This window comes from Argentina anserina, chromosome 5, assembly GCF_933775445.1.
Source record: "Argentina anserina chromosome 5, drPotAnse1.1, whole genome shotgun sequence".
Lineage (NCBI taxonomy): Eukaryota > Viridiplantae > Streptophyta > Magnoliopsida > Rosales > Rosaceae > Argentina > Argentina anserina.
Window position 1 is genome coordinate 23,562,976 of NC_065876.1, and position 20,199 is coordinate 23,583,174.

Below are 20,199 nucleotides of genomic sequence, written 5' to 3' on the forward strand. Positions count from 1 at the left end.
GACAGAGGTACACCACATCTTATTATCTGGCTGACGGAATATATCCAAGGTACTCTACATTTGTCAAAACAATTTCCAATTCCCAGACGCCGCAAGATAAGCTCTTCGCAAAGAAACAAGAGGCATACCGGAAACATGTGGAGAGGGCATTTGGCATCTTGCAATCTCGCTGGGCAATTATACGTCATAGTTGTACATTGCACCACAAATCGGTAATGACTACCATCATGATAGCTTGCATTATATTGCATAACATGATTGTTGAGGAAGAGTATGTGGATAATGAGGATGATGATGAGGAAGAAGAAGAAGACTTGCAAAACCCATCGAGGGCTTTCCGGGTTTATGATGGGCCGGTGAATGCACAAGGGAATCGAGTTCTTTTTGAGCCAATCAGTAGAGATATAGCTAATATACAACGGTTTCATGACCGTGTTGCCTATCTCGAATCCACTTATATCCATCGAGAGCTCCAGAGAGACTTGGTGAAACACATTTGGAGAGTGAAAACCGGTGAAATACTTTAAATATGTTTTATTGTGTGTTTTCATGATGTTTGTGTTTAATTATTAAGCTTGTGTTTAATTTAAGTATGTGTTTTAATTTAATGTGTATTTCAATTTCAACTTAATAAATAAATTGCATTTTATTTCTCGAAAAATTTAAATTACATAAAATGACGAGCCAAACCCATATTTATTCTTAGTACAATACTATAACTACTATGAAAAAAGCACGCGACTTGGGTGATAACAATCCGAATATGTTTCATCGGTAGGTTGATCTTGACTAGCTTCTCCTTCATTAAAGATTGCTAGTTTCCTCTTGGTAAAATACCTTTTCGAGATTGGGGCCATAGTCTCCAAATCTATTGTCATGATCCTTGTGTCATTCTCTTGTTTCTTCAATCGTAACTCTTCTTCCGCCCTTGCTTCTTTCCGCTTTTGAATGTCTATGTACTCCGCATAATAATTAAGCTCATTTTCATTATGGGCTAGCCTCTTGATATGCTATGATGCTTGGTCACTTGCAATGGTATGCAAAACCTCCACTCGTTGCTCAATAAGAGTCTTACCCTGTTTCTTTTGGCGCCTAGCTTCCTTTGCCGCCTTGGTTCCCATTGGTCTAGGTGGACTCGATGGAGCTGCCGTGTTGCTTTGAGGTGTCTCATTCAATTGGTCGTCATCCAAATTGATGGTTGGAGATGATTCAGTTGCGGAAAGAGTACCGTGGTAACTACTTGCATATGGAGATGGAGTAGTAGGTAGCACCGCAAGGAAAGATGGATGATCTTTAACCACTTCCCAACATTCAAAGTGTGTAAACTTTTTCTTCTTGGTATTATAGTAACATGATTGAGCTTGTCGTTCCTGATGTAAAAAACTTATATTAGGTACTTATTTAATTACATAATTTAAATAAATTGGATAAAACAAATAATGTAACAAATTAGATATTTTAAAACAAATAATGTAAACAATGCTACATATTTAAACAAATTAAATTAAACAAATAATGTAAGAAAATTAGATATATTAAAATAATTAAATATGTAAATAATGCTACATATTTAAACAAATTAGATATAAATTACATAATTTAATTCACATAATCAAATAAAAAGTATAATATATGATAAAACAATGTACTTACTTCGTCCATTAGCGAAGTGCCGCTAGCTATACGTTGTCGTGATGCCGCCAAACATTTGCCCCATTTTTGCAAGAGTATCTTGAACTTGTTGTAGTGAGAAGCGAGCGCGATTCGGGTCCTCGGCTCCTTCAGAGGTTTCTCACCCGGTGCTAGCACCAACTTTTGCATATAATCGCCATGAATTGTCTCCCACAATTTGTCCCTCTTTTGTTTGTTACCATCATATTCATCAATGCTATGACGGACAAAAGAAATGCACATTTGTAAATCTTCGGAAGGAAGCCAATTAGTGCCCATTATTTTGGAAAAAAATGCTAAACGAAATGAGAGAGGAGATAGAGGAAGATGTGAAATTTGTTGTGCACAAATTGGTGTGAGTTCATAACAAATTGAAATAGTATTTATAGGCAATTTTTTGGAAGAGTTTTGAAATTTTTGGGATTTTTTTACATTTTTTTGGGTTTATTTCCGTTATGATTAAATAATAGCCGTTGCCAATTAATTCTGGTCGTTTGATCGAAATTTCTGATTCAAAATGGAAGGCCCAGATCTATTAAACCGTTGGCCCATTCGGTGAGACACGTGTCAGCCATTCATTGGTTCACAATTTTTTTTAACTGGTGCGTGCATTGCACGCGCCTAACAGAAAAAAATTTCGGCCCATGCCTGACGTCACCCACGGGCGGTTGGCTCCGCCAGGCGGACGGGCAAAAGCCGGAGCAAAACTTGCTCGAGCAATCGGGCGAGCAAATCAGCTCGATTGACTGGGTGAGCAGCTCGCCTCCTCCTGCTCGCCAGTGCGAGCTTCATCTTCTCGTGCTCGAGCTCCTCCTGCCGGTCCCTCCTCATGTTCGAGCACACCGCTTGCAGATGCTCGCCGGTGCAGATGCTCTTAGAATTGTTTTTATTTTTAACTTTTTTTTTATCAATTGTTGAAGAAATTTTTTTTTTTTGTCTTAGAGGCCCCAAATTTTGTGTCCTATAGCCCTCGAAGGCCGGCCCTGTATGTACCCTGTACTTGTGAGCTTGCATGTGGGGACGAATGTACATGTGTCACCCTCAATGGTCCGAATCACCCATATGGCCATATGATGAGCATGGCAGGTGAGAAAAGAAAACTGTTATTGTTATTAACAGCGATAGGTTCTCTGGTAGAAATGTGTATGATTAGAGCTCATATAAAAATACTGTTCTTTGATAGGTGCAATTTTGTATTGTTTTTCTGAACTATGGGGTGAGGTTTTATTATATGCGTTGAAATGAACTCGGGGATAGTTTATCTTTGATGGAATCGGTATTCTGAGTTTTTGTTTTCAGCGGTTCATACGTTTTCTACACTTTGGTCGACTTTGGTTGGGTGCATATATATTCTCCTTTGATTTTCTTGACTTCTCTTCGGAGAGTGATTCTTGTTACTTTAGATAGGTTCTTTCCGATATTACTTCATTTCCACTGGTGATAAGCCCCTCAAGTTTGTATTTCTTAATCTCAATTTGCTTTCAGAGTCTTGTGTGGTTCAATCTTGGTTTGGTTCTACGCTAAAAAGTAAAAACTGTATGTGATTATTACTTAGTGGTGTTTGTCTTTTGGGTTACTAGGATGTATAATCTAACATTAGTGTCTTTTGCAGACTAACTGGTCAATGGATCATGATTCTTGAGTGCAATAGTTGCGCTTGGGATAAGTCTCGCCTCATGTGGAGTTCTCAGCGTCAAGATGCTGATTTTCAGCTATTCTACATTGAAAGCAAGGGATACGGAGTGAGGTCAGAGGAGTTGATTGAGGAAGGGACATGTGTTGCTGAGTATTTGGGTCTCATGAAGCTAGTGGAGAATTAAACCGAGTTGAGCGATTATGCTTTTGATATTTCATGCTTGGATGACATTATAGCGGTATGAAACTTTGGCTTTTGTTCTAGTTGTTTATTGTGTTTTTCTTTCAAAATCAATTTATATGATTTAGATAACAATGACTTCTGATTCATTCTTTGAAGATCTCTACTGGCTTGCATGTGAAATATTTCGATTCAGTGTGTTTACGCATGTAAGTCTTGTTTTTCAGGTTTTTTAAATGTCGAGGCATTTGAGGGAATTAATCTGGGCTATTTGGCCTTGGAGGGTCTAGACCAATTGGGTGATATGTCATTTACTGTTGACGCGAAAGGGTTTGGGAACATAGCTAGGTTGTTCAACCATAGCTGTGATCCTAACTCTTGCGCTCAATCTGTTGCTTATCCTTCAACGCACATGTCATGGTCTGCAAAGTTTACACGAATTGTGCTCTTTGCTGTAAAAGATATTCATCCAGGGGAGGTATATCTATTTTTTGAATTACTTGAGATTACTTGTTTACATAAATCGAGAATTAACTGATTTTTTTATATGATTTTATAGGAAATCACTTTTGATTGTAATTCTAATGGTACAAGGGAAATCGAATGCAAATGTGGTTCAACCAACTGCGGGCAGGGGGATCCTTCGTTTGTGGCACTGAACAAGATGCTTGTTAGGTGCTAGGTCAATTTGTTAAGTTAACTCTGTGTGCTGTTTACTCTACTGAGCAAGATGCTTGTTGTAGTTTCACTACCGTTATATTTTTGTTTTCTGGAAGCATCTATGTTGTAGTAGTGTGGAAAGCAGTCTACACATGAGGCACATGGACTTTGGTTTAAACTTTTGATGGCACAACACAATTCGATCCTTGGGAATAAATCTTGAGATTGAGCACTGGTGAAATCCTGAAAGCAACAAAGTAAAGCTCGATTTGGTGGCTATATGATGAAGTCTAGTGGCTCAAGCATTATAAGTAATCCATACAAGACTTGCATAAATATGAAAATGATAGGTTCTATTTCTTTTTTAAATTGTGGCTTTGGAGTGTAGAGTTAGAGCTCTATAAAGATGGGTAGATAAGACGTTTTCAATCCAACAGCTCAAACGCTTTGGCAACTCGATCGTGCCCTTTCATATCATTTCTTTTCTTCTGAAAGGAGTGAAAGGATGGGGAACCAAGAGTGGTCTGGCGTTCTCACATGTCTAGGACTTTCTTCGCCATACACGGTTTCTGATTTAGAAAGAAATCGCTAAATCGATCTCTAATGACTTGCTCTGGTTTGGGCGGCGCGTAAAATGTGTTCCATGAACAGTTTTTTGTAAACATTGTTTTATGAACATTATTTTGGAAATATTATTTGGTAAAACAGTGTTTCAGCTGTAATTAATATTCACCTGAGATTTTACTAGTTGTTCTCTAAGCACGTTGTTATGTTATTAGGTAACCGATGAAACGAGTGAGGGAATCGTTCTTGGTGTCGCAGAAGTTGCGCGCGGGAAATAAGGTGAGTAAATCTCACTATGACAAATCTATCTTTGGCGGTGAATCATAATTATGATTTTTTTAAAAGAGTGAATTGTGACATCTTTATGACATAGTGGGTTGTGTATGTGTATAAAATGGTAAATAAGATACATATATGTGAGTTGCTATATTATATAATGTTACGGTTTTTATTTAAATTATGAAATTTTATTGTTTTCGATTAATTGTGGCGGATGAGACCGGAATGGAGTTAATGTGCTTTCTGGTATAATGGATTATTGAAGTGACATTATGTATATTGTTGTGCAACAGTTGTTTGGTTGTAGTACATAAATATGCGTGAATTGTTATATTGTACGTGGTTTTAACATTGAGTCTTGTTAAAACGTTTTTTGGTCTTCGGACGTTGTTGGCATTAAATCAGAACCAAGCCTTGACCAGGTGTCGGTTACGATCAGTTAGAGCTCTAGTCTGTTTGCCGTTGTACTGCATGAGGGGTGACAGATGGATTGTCTGGGTTTCATGAGTACACATGTTTTAAATGACATTGAGTAACCAGATGGGTTGCCCAGTGTCTCATGAGTACACATATTTTAAAATAATATTGGGTAACTAGATGGGCTGACTAGTGTCTCATAAGTTCACATGTCATAAAATGATATGTGTTACATTTTCTTTTTATGTGATGTATGTTATAATGTTGGTTTCCTCATACAGGCTGAAAAGCTTATCGGGTTTGTGTTTACAATCTCGGTGCACCAAATCGATGGTGTAAGAGGTAGTTCTGGAGGTGGGGATTAGCAGGCTCGGAGAGCTTAAACGGAGGATTACTGAGGGTTTTCTTTTTCGTTTGTGGTGATGATTGAGTGAATGTTACATTTCAAATTGTTTTAATACTTGAGTGTATAAACTGATAATGTATTATTTAAGACAACTGAGTGGTACTGTGAACTCAGTTTTGATATTCTGTTGCTGTAAGATAATTTCATTATATTTCAGATTGTTTTAGAGATATCATGGTTTCAAATTCGAACTTTATTATTCGAAATTTCAGGACTGTGATAATTATTATATGAGTTATCCATTTAACTTTTATTAACAAATCCTCTTCCACCATCTTGGGTACAGGACTGTAATATTATATAATGACTAATCAGCTATTCAATAAGTGCAAACAATCTCATCTTACTTACCTATCTGTGATCATTTTGATATCTTGGGATCATAGATAGACACTCAGGACCGTAGCCTCATCACGACTGGAGTAGAAGGTTATGCTCAAAATTGGGAGGAAGAAGGTCTGTTGCATCCCTTTTATTTTTATTTTCCTTGTCAGGGGAGCAGGTGTCTGCTGTTTTTTTTTTCATTAAACCAGATTTCATTTGTTTAAGATGTATGTTGGAACTTGTGAAATATCCACTGTAGTTCTCATGCTAGCCTGTGATGTGTTGATGTTTACTAATTAATGTAAAAGGTTTTACTTGAGCCTCTACGTAAGGCTAATGCCACCTTACTCGGACCCAAGAAATTTTATTTGTTGTGCTGAAGAAATGCAAAAGCGAACTTTTCTGGACCCGGCTGAGCTTGGGAAGAAGCTTAGGAGAGGATCTTTTGTTTGTTGTCCAACTATTCTGCCTCTTCTGGTCTCTTTTGTTTGCTGGAGGCTATGTTAAACAATGTCTCTTTTCTTTCGAGGAGATGCATTAAGTCACTATCGTTTTCTACCTATGACCTCACTACGATATTAAAAGAACAAGGGATATGCAATGTTATTGAATTTGCTTGTGAATGAATAAGAAGCTGTAGGGACTTCATCGCTACCTAGTAGGACTTCATCTCCTACACCATCGAATAAGTGCATCAGGATTGTAAACACAAACCCGGTAAGCTTTGCAGCTCGTATGAGTAAAATATCAATATAACTCGCATAAAAGTATATAAAAAATCCACAAATCATCAATCATAAATGCAATCATGAGTCATTAGACGACCCATCTGGTTGTCCAATATTAACATAAAATATATATACTCATGAGAAATCGGGCAACCCCTCTGTTTACCCAAATACATTTATAATACGGGTACTTATGAGCGCTGGTACACCTCTGTTACCCCTCATATTAGTACGCTGCCCGACATTGGGCAACCTCTCGCCACCCAATATCCAAAAAAATATAGGTACACATAAGCGCTGGTACACCACTATTACCCCTCATGTTACTACCCGGCAAACATACTAGAGCTCTAACTGTATCGTAACTGTCGCCCGGCCAAGGCTAGGTTCCGACATGCCAACACGTCCGAAGACAGGTCCACAGACCACAAAAACGTTTTAAGATAACTCAAGTTAAAACCACGTACAAACAATCCTCGCATTATATTGTACAATTAAATCGACATGCTCAAAGAAATAAATATCAACACCAAAATGAACGCATTCGCAAACGGAAATTACGACAGTATATAATATATCAAACAATATATATGTACCTATTTTACCAATTATACACATACACAATCCACTATATCATATACATATCATAATTCATTCTTTTAAATTAATCGTAATTATGAATCTCCGCAAGGGTAGATTCGTCACTGTGAGATTTTACTCACCTTATATTCATGAGCGTAATTTCCACGATTCCTAACTCGAATCCTTTATTTGTTGTGTCGATCACCTAGAATAGATAAGAAGTGAATTTAGAAGCGTTATGTAAAACCTTAAATGTCGAAACACTAATAATATTTTAATGTTCACCAATTTATGGTTCTTACGAAATTACAGTTCACAAAATTACTATTCACGTATCACTATACAAATACATATTAATTATGTATTCATGTACGAGTACATACTATTTGAGTATTCATGTACATTCATGTACTATTTAATCATAAATACTGTCTCAGTAAATAATAATTACCGATCTACGCTTCAGAAATTACTTTTATATTTATTGTATGTAAAATAATTTTACATTAACCGTACGTAAAAATAATTTTACAAAAAGTTACTGTTTTAAAATTACTATTCACGCGCCGCCGCACGTGGCGGCGCGTGAGGTACAAGCGCCCCCTCTGGCGACTGCTCGTGGCGCTCATGCGTCGCCCACAGTGACAGCGTGTGGGGCCCAAGCGCAGTCGCTAGAGGTGGCGCGTAACTCGCCCACTTCCACTCAAAACCAGTCGCTTCCTCTCCTCCACCCTTCCCACGGCCTCACGCCACCTCCTGCCTCCTTCACCCCCCCTCACGCGCCGCCTAAGGCAGCGGTAGTCTCTCCTCCTCCTCCTCTACCAAATTGCCACAAAAACAACAACCAAATCATCACAACCAATCAAATCGACTAACCCTCACCTAATTCAAGCCGTGGAACCACCGGAGAGTCGCCAGAAGAGCTTGAGTTGCCGGCGGAGTCGAGTTTGAGCAGCGGCGAGGTGAGACGCGAATTCGACCGCCGATCTCGTTACAGGTGGCACCGGGGGTGAGGAGAGGTGCTGGCGAGCTGGTCTCCGTGCCCTAGTCTCGCCGTTGGAGAGCTCGAGATGTCGCGCGGATTCACAGCAGCGAGGCGAGGTGCGTCGAGCCTGGGACAGGCGGTGTTGGCCACGGCGGCCTGGGTCGGGAGATCGCCGGAAGCGATGTAGAGAGAGAGAGAGAGAGAGAGAGAGAGAGAGTGAGAGAGTCGGGGAGGGATGCGGGGAGAAGAAAGAGAGAGAGAAAAAAGAGGGTTTCAAATTACCCTAATGCCAAATTTTTGCTTTTTATACCATTTTCTAAAATCAGAAACTAACTTTCGTCTTTAATAACTTTCACGTACGACGTCCGATTATAACACGAGACGTGTCCACGAACTCGTATCGATGAGCTCTACAACTTTCGTGCAGGAAGTTTTCACAAACCAGTGACGGAGTAAAAGTCGATTCTCGCGTCGCGGAAACGTAACGTTTTCCTAATTAGATATTCCGATAACGGTTCCGTTTTCGATTTACAATGTCGCGAGGCGAAATATTACGGTTTATTAATCGTATAAAGTTTATAAATTTCTACCAATTCAAATAAATCAATCCCGAAAAATTGGATCATTACAATCTACCCCTCTTAAAAGAATTTCGTCCCGAAATTCAGGTTCTCTACTCAACAAACAGCTGCGGATATCTTGTCTTCATGTCAGACTCTTGTTCCCAAGAGGCATCACCCTCATCATGATGGCTCCACAACACTTTGACTAATTCTACCTCTTTCCTTCCAAGCTTCTTTGTGGATCTATCCAGAATACGAACCGGCTCAATAACAAATGTGGCATTTTCCTTCACCTCTACGGTGCTATGATCGATTACATGCGACTCATCTGGTACGTACCTCCTCAACATGGAAATGTGGAAGACGTTGTGAACGCCTGACATGCTAGCAGGCAAGGCTAGTCGATATGCTAGTTCTTCTACCTTCTCGAGAATCTCAAAGGGCCCAACATACCGCGGAGCCAACTTTCCTTCCTTGCCAAATCTTACTACACCCCTGATAGGTGAGACTTTTAAAAACACATGATCACCGATCTCGAATTTCACATGTCTCCTCTTTAAGTCGGCATAGCTCTTCTATCTACTATGTGCGGTTCAGATCTTATCTCGAATGATCGAGATCTTCTCTGTGGTTTCTTGAACCACCTCTGGGCCCATCAATGCTTCATCACCAACTTCGGCCCAACATATAGGTGATCGACATGGTATACCATAAAGAGCCTCATAAGGTGCCATGCCGATGCTAGAATGGTAACTGTTGTTGTAGGCAAACTCAATCAACCTAAAGTGATCCTTTCAGCTACTTTTAAAATCCAGCACACAAGCTCTCAACATATCCTCCATCACCTGATTCACCATTTATGTCTGTCCATCAATTTGAGGAAGAAAAGCAGTACTCATATCTAAGGTAGTACCCATAGCCTTCTGCAAACCACCACAGAACTTTGACGTGAAACGTGCATCTCGATCAGAAACAATAGAAACTGGAGCTTCATGAAGTTTCACTATCTCATCCACATATAGTTTCCCTAGCACGTCCACCGAGTACTTCATTGACACTAGAAGAAAATGTGCCGACTTCGTCAATCGATCGATAATCACCCATATCGCATCGTGACCCATCTTGGACTTAGGCAGTCCAGTCACAGAATCCATAGATATTTATTCCCACTTCCAAAGAGGAATAGTCAATGGCTTGAACATGCCCGTAGGTCGTTGATGGTCTGCCTTCACCTGCTGACACGTGAGGCACTTCGATACAAATTCAGCCACATCTTTCTTCATCCTGTTCCACTAGAATTGCCTGCATAGGTCCTTGTACATCTTGGTGTTCCCTGGATGAACGGTATAATGAGATGGGTGTGCTGTGCGAAGGACCTCCTCCTTGAGATCAGTATAATATGGAACACACAATCTTGAGATCAGTATAATATGGAACACATAATCTTGTCCCAAACCTCAACCTTCCATCGGGTCCAACTCTCCACTCGGAAACACATTCATCAAGTGTATCTACTACAAGGTCTGCCAACTTAGCTTGTGAGAACTTATCTTGTGCCTGACCCTGTATGATCCTTGAGATTAATGTAGGTTGCACAGAGACACTACCAAAAAAGACCTTTGGTTCTCCTCCCGATGGTACCAAGTCAAATTCCGATGCAGTTTCAAGCATAAACCATTCTTGAACCATAAGAGAAGTTATCACACCTCTAAGTTTCCTGCTCAAGGCATCGGCCACCACAATTGCTTTCCTAGGGTGATACTCCAAGGTGAAGTCATAATCCTTGATAAGTTCCATCCACCTCCTCTGCCTCATATTCAATTCTTTATGTGAGAATAGGTACTTCAAACTCTTATGATCAGAAAAGAGTTGAAATTTCTCACCATACAAGTAATGTCTCCAAATCTTCAAGGCAAAAACAACTGTCGTGAGCTCTAGATCGTGAGTGGGGTAGTTCTTCCCATGGACCTTTAACTGTCTAGAGCCATACGCAACAACTCCTCTATGCTGCATCAACACACAACCCAAGCCTTGGAGCGAAGCATCACTATAAATGACATAACCTCCCCCACTAGTGGGAATTGTCAACACTGGAGCTGTGGTCAAGCTGGTCTTTAGTTTGTTGAATGCCTCCTCACATGCTTCTGTCCACACAAACTGAACATCCTTCTTGGTCAACTTGGTCAATGACGATGCAATACTAGAAAACCCTTCGATAAACCTCCGGTAGTAACCTGCCAACCCAAGGAAACTACGAATCTCTGTAGGGTTCTTTGGACGACTCCAACTCTTTACAGCCTCCACTTTTACTTGTCTACTAATACTCCATCTTTTGAGACTACATGACCAAGAAACTTCACCTCTTCCTTCCATAACTCACATTTCTCGAGTTTGGCGTATAATCTTGTGTCCTTTAAAGTCCGCAACACCGTTCTCAGATGCACCACATGTTCTTTTTGAGACTTAGAGTGTATCAAAATATCATCCACAAACACCACAGCAAACTCATCCAAGTACGGGCTAAAGATTTGGTTCATCAAACTCTTAAAGACAACTGGTGCATTTGTTAGACCAAAGGGCATGACCACAAACTCATAGTGTCCATACTGGGTCCTGAAGGTTGTCTTCGATATATCTTCTTCCTTCACCCTGAGTTGATAGTAACCGGATCTCAAATTAATCTTAGAGAAAACCGTAGCTCCTCTAAGCTGATCGAACAAGTCATCAATCCTAGGCAAATGATACCTATTCTTGATCGTCACCTTATTCAGTTCCCTGCAGTCCACACATAACCGCAGAGAATCATCTTTCTTTTTCACAAACAGAACCGGCGCTCCCCAAGGTGAGACGCTAGGTCTAATGAACCCTTCGTCCAATAGTTCATCGATCTGCACCTTCAACTGTTTATGTTCATTTTGTCTCATTCTATATGGCACCTTTGACACTGGTGTCGTACCAGGCACCACATCTATGCAGAAATCTACAACTCTTCGAGGAGGTAACCCTGGTATCTCTTGGAACACCTCACTATACTCAGATACTACTACAATGTCTGCAATAGTTACTTTCTAATCTACAAATTCCACATGTGCCAGAACTCCTATTCTCATGGCATTATCTGACTTGAGGCAACGATAATGAAACATTGGTTCTCCGGGCCTATGGAAGGACACCACCATGTCGAAACAATCAATCATTACGTGCTGCGGCCTCAACCAATCAATTGCTAGGATCACATCATAGGTGTGGTCCAGAATCACTATCAAAGAAGCCGAGAATTCTCTACCTCCAATCACCATAGGACAAGCCTTGCAGATTGTCTCCAGTTCAATGGACATTTCAAGGGCTGAAGTGACACATAAAGAGTTTCCAAGAGATGTAGGATTCAATCCTAACATCTCCACTACCGAATTATCAATAAATGAATGTGATGCTCCCGTATCAAACAGTACTCTAGCAAGGTAGTCAAAAATAGATAAAGTACCTTCTACTCCTGTGTCTCGCTGACCCACTGCAAACACCCTAACTTGGCTTGCTGGTAACTGTCTCTGCTGATGTTCCTGTCTATCTTGCGGAGGTCGGGTACAGTCTTTGGCGATATGTCCCACTTGTCCACACTTAAAGCCGCATGTTTTCTTTGACTTCGGACAAGTTGTGGCGTAGTGCCCCATTTCGTTGCAAATGAAACACCTTACTGATGCCAGCGGTCTAACAGGTGTAGTCATAACAGATGGAGATGTTGCCTTAGCCGAAATCTGATAATAGGGTCTCGGCCTCTTCCAAGATCCACCCTTCGGTTCTGTGGGCCCTTTGCCTAAACTGATTGCCTTGCCTTTTCCTCTAGCATCTCTATTTTCCACATCTCCTCCGTGAGTCTTATTCGTCTATTCCAAATTTAGGGCACTCTCATATATTAACTCCTTGGTAGACAGACAAAGTGCTGATATGATGGTCTTGTATTCTTGCTTAAGTCCCCATAGAAACTTCTGGGCTAAGGAGGTTACACCCATTGGTCTGACAAACCGATACAACTGTGCAAAACATGCCTCATACTCCCTGACAGTCATATGCCCCTATGCTAGCTCAAGAAACTCAAGTTCTAAATCCTCCTATAGTGTTGCTGGAAAGTACTTCTCTAGAAAGAGTGCCGTGAAACCATCACAGGTCAAGGTAGACACATCTATAGTCCGCCTCGTGCTCTTCCACCAATCTAGTGTATCATCTTTTAGGAAGAATGTGGCTATCATCCTCTTCTCTATTTCAGAGTACACCATCATCTCAAATTAGGTTTCTATACTCTCAATCCAATGATATGCTACCATATGATCCAGGTTCCCAAGAAAAGATGGCGCTGACAGACCACTGATGTCCTTGATCAGCTTAAGCACTCGACCATCGTCTCTAACAACAGCCGCAGGGTCAACCTATTCTCCACATTGCGGACTCAGCCTCCAGCCCTACCTCGGCCTCGACCTCTCGCCCGTCCTCAGCCCTGTGCACGGCCCTTCTCCAAATTCATTACCTTGAAACATTAAACACTTAGTCAATACATGTGAAGTCTTGAATCTGAACAAAATAGATCTAACATATATTAACTTAAGATTTCAGAAAGAAGATGAAACATTGAAGTATTGTCAGAATACTTACTAGAGGACCAAACCTCAAGATGTGGCTCCTAACATTCTTGCGTACGTAGCGACATATCAATACCGGAGAGCATGTGATGGGGGCCCGCTGCAGTCGGGTCATCGCTCCTGGATGATACTGATAAATAGCCAAATACACAACTTAGCCTCTGATACCAACTGTTAGGACCCCAAAATTTCGAGTATGAAACTCAAATTTTGAAGTCATGAAAAACTCTAAAACAATCTCAATAAATCGAAATCATTTGAATGTCACAACGGATCATTACTGAGTTCATAGTACAACTCAGTCAAATTGATAATTACAAACCAAATTTATAATTCAACCATTATATCAAATGTAAATGTAAAAATCCTCTCAAATCCTCACTACAAGATAGAATAAAACAACTTCAAAGTCTTTGGTGTTGTCTGTCGATTCCGCTAATCCACACATGCGGAATTATCCCCTACACCTTCGAATAGGTACACCGGGATTGTAAACACAAACCCGGTAAGCTTTGCAGCTCGTATGAGTAAAACATCAATATAACTCGCATAAAAGTATATACGAAAATCCACAAAACATCAATCATAAATGCACTCATGAGTCATTGGAAGACCCATCTGGTTGTCCAATATTAACAGAAAATATATATGCTCATGAGAAATCGGGCAACCCCTCTGTTTATCCAAATGCATTTATAATACGGGTACTCATGAGCGCTGGTACACCTCTGTTACCCCTCATGTTAGTACGCCGCCCGACATTAGGCAATCTCTCGCCACCCAATATCCAAAAAAATATAGGTATACATAAGCGTTGGTACACCACTGTTACCCCTCATGTTAGTACCCGGATAACAGACTAGAGCTTTAACTGTATCGTAACTGTCGCCTGGCTAAGGCTAGGTTCCGACATGCCAACACGTCCGAAAACAAGTCCACAGACCACAAAAATGTTTTAACATAACTCTAGTTAAAACCACGTACAAACAATCCTCGCATGATATTGTACAATTAAATCGACATGCTCAAAGAAATAAATATCAACACCAAAATGAACTCATTCGCAAACGGAAATTACGACAGTATATTATATAGCAAACCATATATATGTACATACTTTACCAATTATACACATACACAATCCACTATATCATATACATATCTCAATTCATTCTTTTAAATTAAGTGCAATTATGAATCTCCGCAAGGGTAGATTCGTCACTGTGAGATTTTACTCACCTTATATTCCTGAGCGTAATTTCCACGATTTCAAACTCGAATACTTTACTTGTTGTGTCGATCACCTAGAATAAATAAGAAGTGAATTTAGAAGCTTTACGTAAAACCTTAAATGCCGAAACAGTAATAATGTTTTACTGTTAAGCAATTTCTGGTTTTTACGAAATTACAGTTCACAAAATTACTATTCACATATTATTGTACAAATACATATTAATTACGTATTCATGTACGAGTACATACTATTTATATATTTATGTACGAGTACATACTATTTATATATTTATGTACGAGTACATACTATTTACATATTCCTGTACATTCATGTACTATTCAATCGTAAATATTGTCTCAGTAAATAATAATTACCGATCTACCCTTGTAAAATTACTTTTATATTTACTGTACGTAAAATAATTTTATATTCACCGTACGTAAAAATAATTTTTCAAAAAGTTACTGTTTCAAAATTACTATTCACGCGTCCCAAGTCCTGAGGAAAATCCTTCATGAGAAGATAAATGATGGGACTCTTGAGTTGTCAACCAAGCCGCAAGCTATAGACAAGGACTCTTTGCCAAAGTGCAAGGGGAATGAGTCATGTTGCGTGATAACTGCAGCCGACATGGAGGAAGACACCTCGTAGCTCCAAAATGCAATGTATCAATACCAATGTCCAGAGGCATTTGATCAGTCAGCTTAGGCTAGGTATTGTCGCTCTCAAGGTTACATTACACCATGGTTCAGTTTGAACCAATGGAGGGAAAATGCAAACCTCCCTAAACCTACAAATTCTTACTTGGGGGCTTCAGTTCAATACAGGGAGACAGATCAGGTGTACCACTGTGATAAAGCAAACAAAACTTGGGGTCGTGGTGAAAGAAGCCAAGCTTATTATATCACTGAACTAGATGAACAAGATGATACGATGGAGCAATATCTTGACATAAATCATAGGCCTAATGCTGCACAGGTACTTCAACAAAATCCAAAGTTCAAATCTTTGTTTGACCAGCTAGAGTACGGTCCACAAGCTAGGTAGGTTGTTGTTGAGGCACTCATGCGCGTGTCTGAGGAATACATGCCTCAATGTCTTGCTTTAGAAACAATGAGAACCATGTCTATGCTGGAAAATGACAATGTTATAGTCTTTACTGACTCAGACATGGAGGTACCATATCCTGATCACAGGAGGTCTCTTTACCTAGAAGCACAAATCAATGATGTGGTTATAAGGAGGGCACTAGTGGACACTGGATCTTCCCTCAATATCATGCCACTATATGTCCTCAAAGCTGCGGGGATTCCACCATCAAGAATTGTGAATAAAGAGTTGAAGATTTCTGGTTTTGCTAAAGCAGATGAGACTTCCATAGGCTACATACAGTTAGATCTTAGAGTAGGGCCAATATGGTCATGGACAAAGTTTCAAGTTTTAGATGTTGACACAAGCTACCATGCTTTACTGGGAAGACCATGGCTAAACAAGCACAAGCTTATTCCATCTACCTATCACCAATGTGTCAAGGGGCGAATTGGCCTCAAGCCAATCAGGATACCCGGGAACCAAGTGCCATTCCACCAAAGTGAAGCTCATTACATTGAGGCTGAATACTATAATGAGTTCACAACTGATGGAGGATTAACCCCATTTAAAGCTTATAGTGTGCCCGTACCGTCATGGCAAGACATTAGAGATATGAGCGATGATGATCTCTCAACAACATTAAGGCAAGAAACCACCGCTTACGTTCATGTGCCACCACGCTGTTCAAAGGTTGTCTTGCCCAATGGGTGCACCATCTATCGCTTATGACGGGTTATAGGGTCTGCCTCCAACAATGTGGCGGAGTATGAACCATCGATTGCAGGACTACAGTAGACCCTCAGCACTGGCACAACTAGTATAAACGTATTTAGCGACTCTCAGCTCGTAGTCAATCAAATTACCGGATCTTTCGCTGGCAAAGATGAGCAATTACCAGTCTATCTGGCATACGCCCCGACGCTGTTAAAACGATTCGAATTCTACCACATCACTCAAATCTTGAGGGCCAGTAACGCAAGGGCGGACTCCTTAGCAAGACTCGCCACTGCGCAACCACATCAGTTACATAAGGATACCAGGGTTCAAAATTCTCCACCATCCCTCAATCTCCCAGACTTTACAGCAGATATGCCATATAAAGCGAGACCAAGTCTCATGGATGGATGACATCATAGCACTCAAGCGTGACGGTACGCTACTCGAAGACAAGGATGCCGTAAGGCAACTAAAGAGGCGCGCAGTGAGATACCATTTGCGGAACGGCATACTCTACCGCCAAGGTTTGCTGAACGCCAGTCTAAGATGCGTTACAACCAAATAAGGCAAGCAGATCTTGCACAAAATCCACAGCAGCGATTGCTGCAACCACTACGGCAGCCGCGCACTAGCGGGTAAATACTAAGAACGAGATATTATTGGCCCACACTAGCCGCCGACGCAGAAGAGCTAGCCAGATCTTGTCATAAATGTCAAATTCACGGCCCCATACCACGCCAACCCTCAGAACCGCTATCATACATAGTCAGGCCGTGGATCAACTGCCTCTGGAGAATGGATATGATTGGCCCGCTTCTCGTCGGGAAGTGCCAATTTAAGTGGGTCATTATGTGCATCGATTATCATTCCAAATGGATCGAGGCTGCGCCCCTGACCGCCATAACAACCGAGAAGGTCCAAAACCTTCTGTAACGCAACATCTTCTACCGCCACGGTACGCCGGAGTCTATCATTACAGATAACGGCACACAATTCAATAACGACCACCTCATCACATGGTGTAGAGCAAGACGGAGTACACTCAAATTCGCATCCGTGGTGTAGCCCAAAACTAACGGGCAAGTGGAAGCCGCCAACAAGTTGATCAAGGGCCTCCTTAGAAAAAAACTGGATGAAGCCAAAGGACTTTAGTCAGAGAAACTCGACGAGGTACTATGCGCAATCTGTACCACACCAATAGAATCTACGGGCGAGACTCCTTTCTGCCTAATGTGTGGCACGGAAGCAGTACTTCCCATCGAATTAATCCAGCCAACACAACGGGTTTTGCTGTTTGACCCCGAGACCAACTCGGAAAATATGCAATTTGTTAAAGATCTCTTGTAAGAGAAACACATCGCAGCGCACCGTCACAACATTCTAAACAAACAGCGCGTGACACGCTTCTATAACTCCAGAGTAAAGAGCAGGACACTTCAACTCGGCGACTGGGTCATAAAGAAGGTCCAAACAATGGTCACTAGGTTATGCCCGAGATGGGACAGACCATACAAAGTCTTCGAAGTCGTGGCACCAAACACGTACTGCCTAGAGGACAAGTATGGAAAATGACTAGCCCACCCTTGGAACATGGAACAACTTAAGTACAACTACAAGTAAGGGTCCGCGCCTAGCGCAACACATAGGGACTTGGACTATTTTAAGTACCTATGGCACACTGCCAAAGCTATCTTTGTACAAAATGGTTACGGCCAGGCTATCAATGAAATGAGGAATTTTTCAAACCATTGATCCTTACTACGCCGGTTCGCTAGCGTACCACGGCAATTAAATTCTTTCGACAAACTATTTCATTATGCGCACAACAAAGATAGTATTAAGCATGTAGCCAAAAGTATAAAATAACAATCACATAACGTTACTAAGGCAATAACATAGAAGAAATCATTTGAATGACCCAAAATGACTTATATTCATTAAAGATAACAAGTTCGGCATAACGCCCATTACAAAAGGGAAAATTGGAAAAATACAACGACATGAAAAACAGATGATAAAACACTACGGGGACGAGGGATGCCCTTCAGTTACGCTAAGTTTTTATAAACCCCATCCTACTCCTCCCTCGCAGCTTAATACGCTGGCATTCCTCAGGCTGTATCACTGGTTCCCACAGCATCTAGTTCCGCTGCTTGCCTCGACTCGCCTTGTGGCGGTTGTGCATCCTGATGCTCTGTGAAGGAGGAGTAGGAGAAGGGGTCTCCGGATTAGAATCAGACCTGTCATTATCATAAGATGAACCAGAAGAAGAATAGTCAGAAACTTTCTTACCATATTCCCTCTGCACTTCGGCCTCCACAGCATAAGAAAGCTGTGAGAAAGGCGGGATCACTTCGTGCAGCATCGGCGGCGCTTCTAAGCCTTTCTCCCTTAGCCGAACCTCGTAGTCCGCGGGATCCACCATTTCCTGCTTCTGGAACTGCGCAATCATATCACCCACGGCCGTGACGTAGTACCCTTCCAAGTACTCACTCATTTCCGCGGATGCTTTGAAGGTAGCCATTGCACTGGCTGTAGCCTCCTCCGCTACGCACGCCTTCTCAACCTCCGCCTCCTCTTTCGCTTGCTTCGCAAGCTCCTCCGCCTCAACTAGGGTTGACTGCGCCGCATCCCTCTCCATGGCGATTTGCTTCGCCAACGACTCAGCCACCTCCCGACGGGCAACCTCCTGCCGAAGATCTTCCTGCAGGTTCGCCGCGTTCTCTGACTTGGCATTGGCGTTGGCCAAGTCGTTCTCCAGAACCAAGACCCTAGTGGTGTGGTTGCTATCCCGCTCAGTCACTTCGGCGAGAAGACGCACAGCTTCAAGGGCATTCCGCTACGCGTCAAGCAGGTTGAAAACCATCTTTGCTGCTCTCGTCGCAGGAAGGCTGAGCGGGCTACACAATTCAAGGCCAGACCCCTCAGGCCGCTGCAGCCCTCCGAGCTCGGTACACTGACTAAGCAAGACCAGCTTCTCCAACTCTACGGTCCAGCGCCGATAGATCTTCGTAGACCCGGGAGTCTGTGAATGTGATAGGCCCCTTCTGCGTAGTCTTCTGCCTTTTAGGCGGAGGAGCTTCTACCATAATATCCTCCACATCTTCATGAGGAGCAGAGGACTTCGCTCTCCGCGAAGAGGCGCCCGTCTTCTGCACCTTCTTCCTCTTCCCAGCCTCTTAGGACTCTGTCGGATTAGCCAACCACGGATCAGCGTCGATGCGGCCTACACCTTCTGCATCACTCTGACGAGGCAAGCCATGCGCATTCGGCAAGCTCGTGTGGGAAGGAACAGGCAGATCCACGACCTGTGGGGAATCCTCAACCCGCTTCGCGGTTACATTCTTCGTCTTAGTGGACGCCGCCACCTTCTTTAACATCACGCGCCGCAGCATGGTTACGGCTTGCCCTTCGGTGTCCGGAGTTACGTTGGGGTCTTCTTGCTGCAGGAACCTCGCGTAGCTGATATGCTCCGACTTCTCGAAGTTCCTATTCACCGAGAGTGTTGTAGCTGTACACGCAATAAT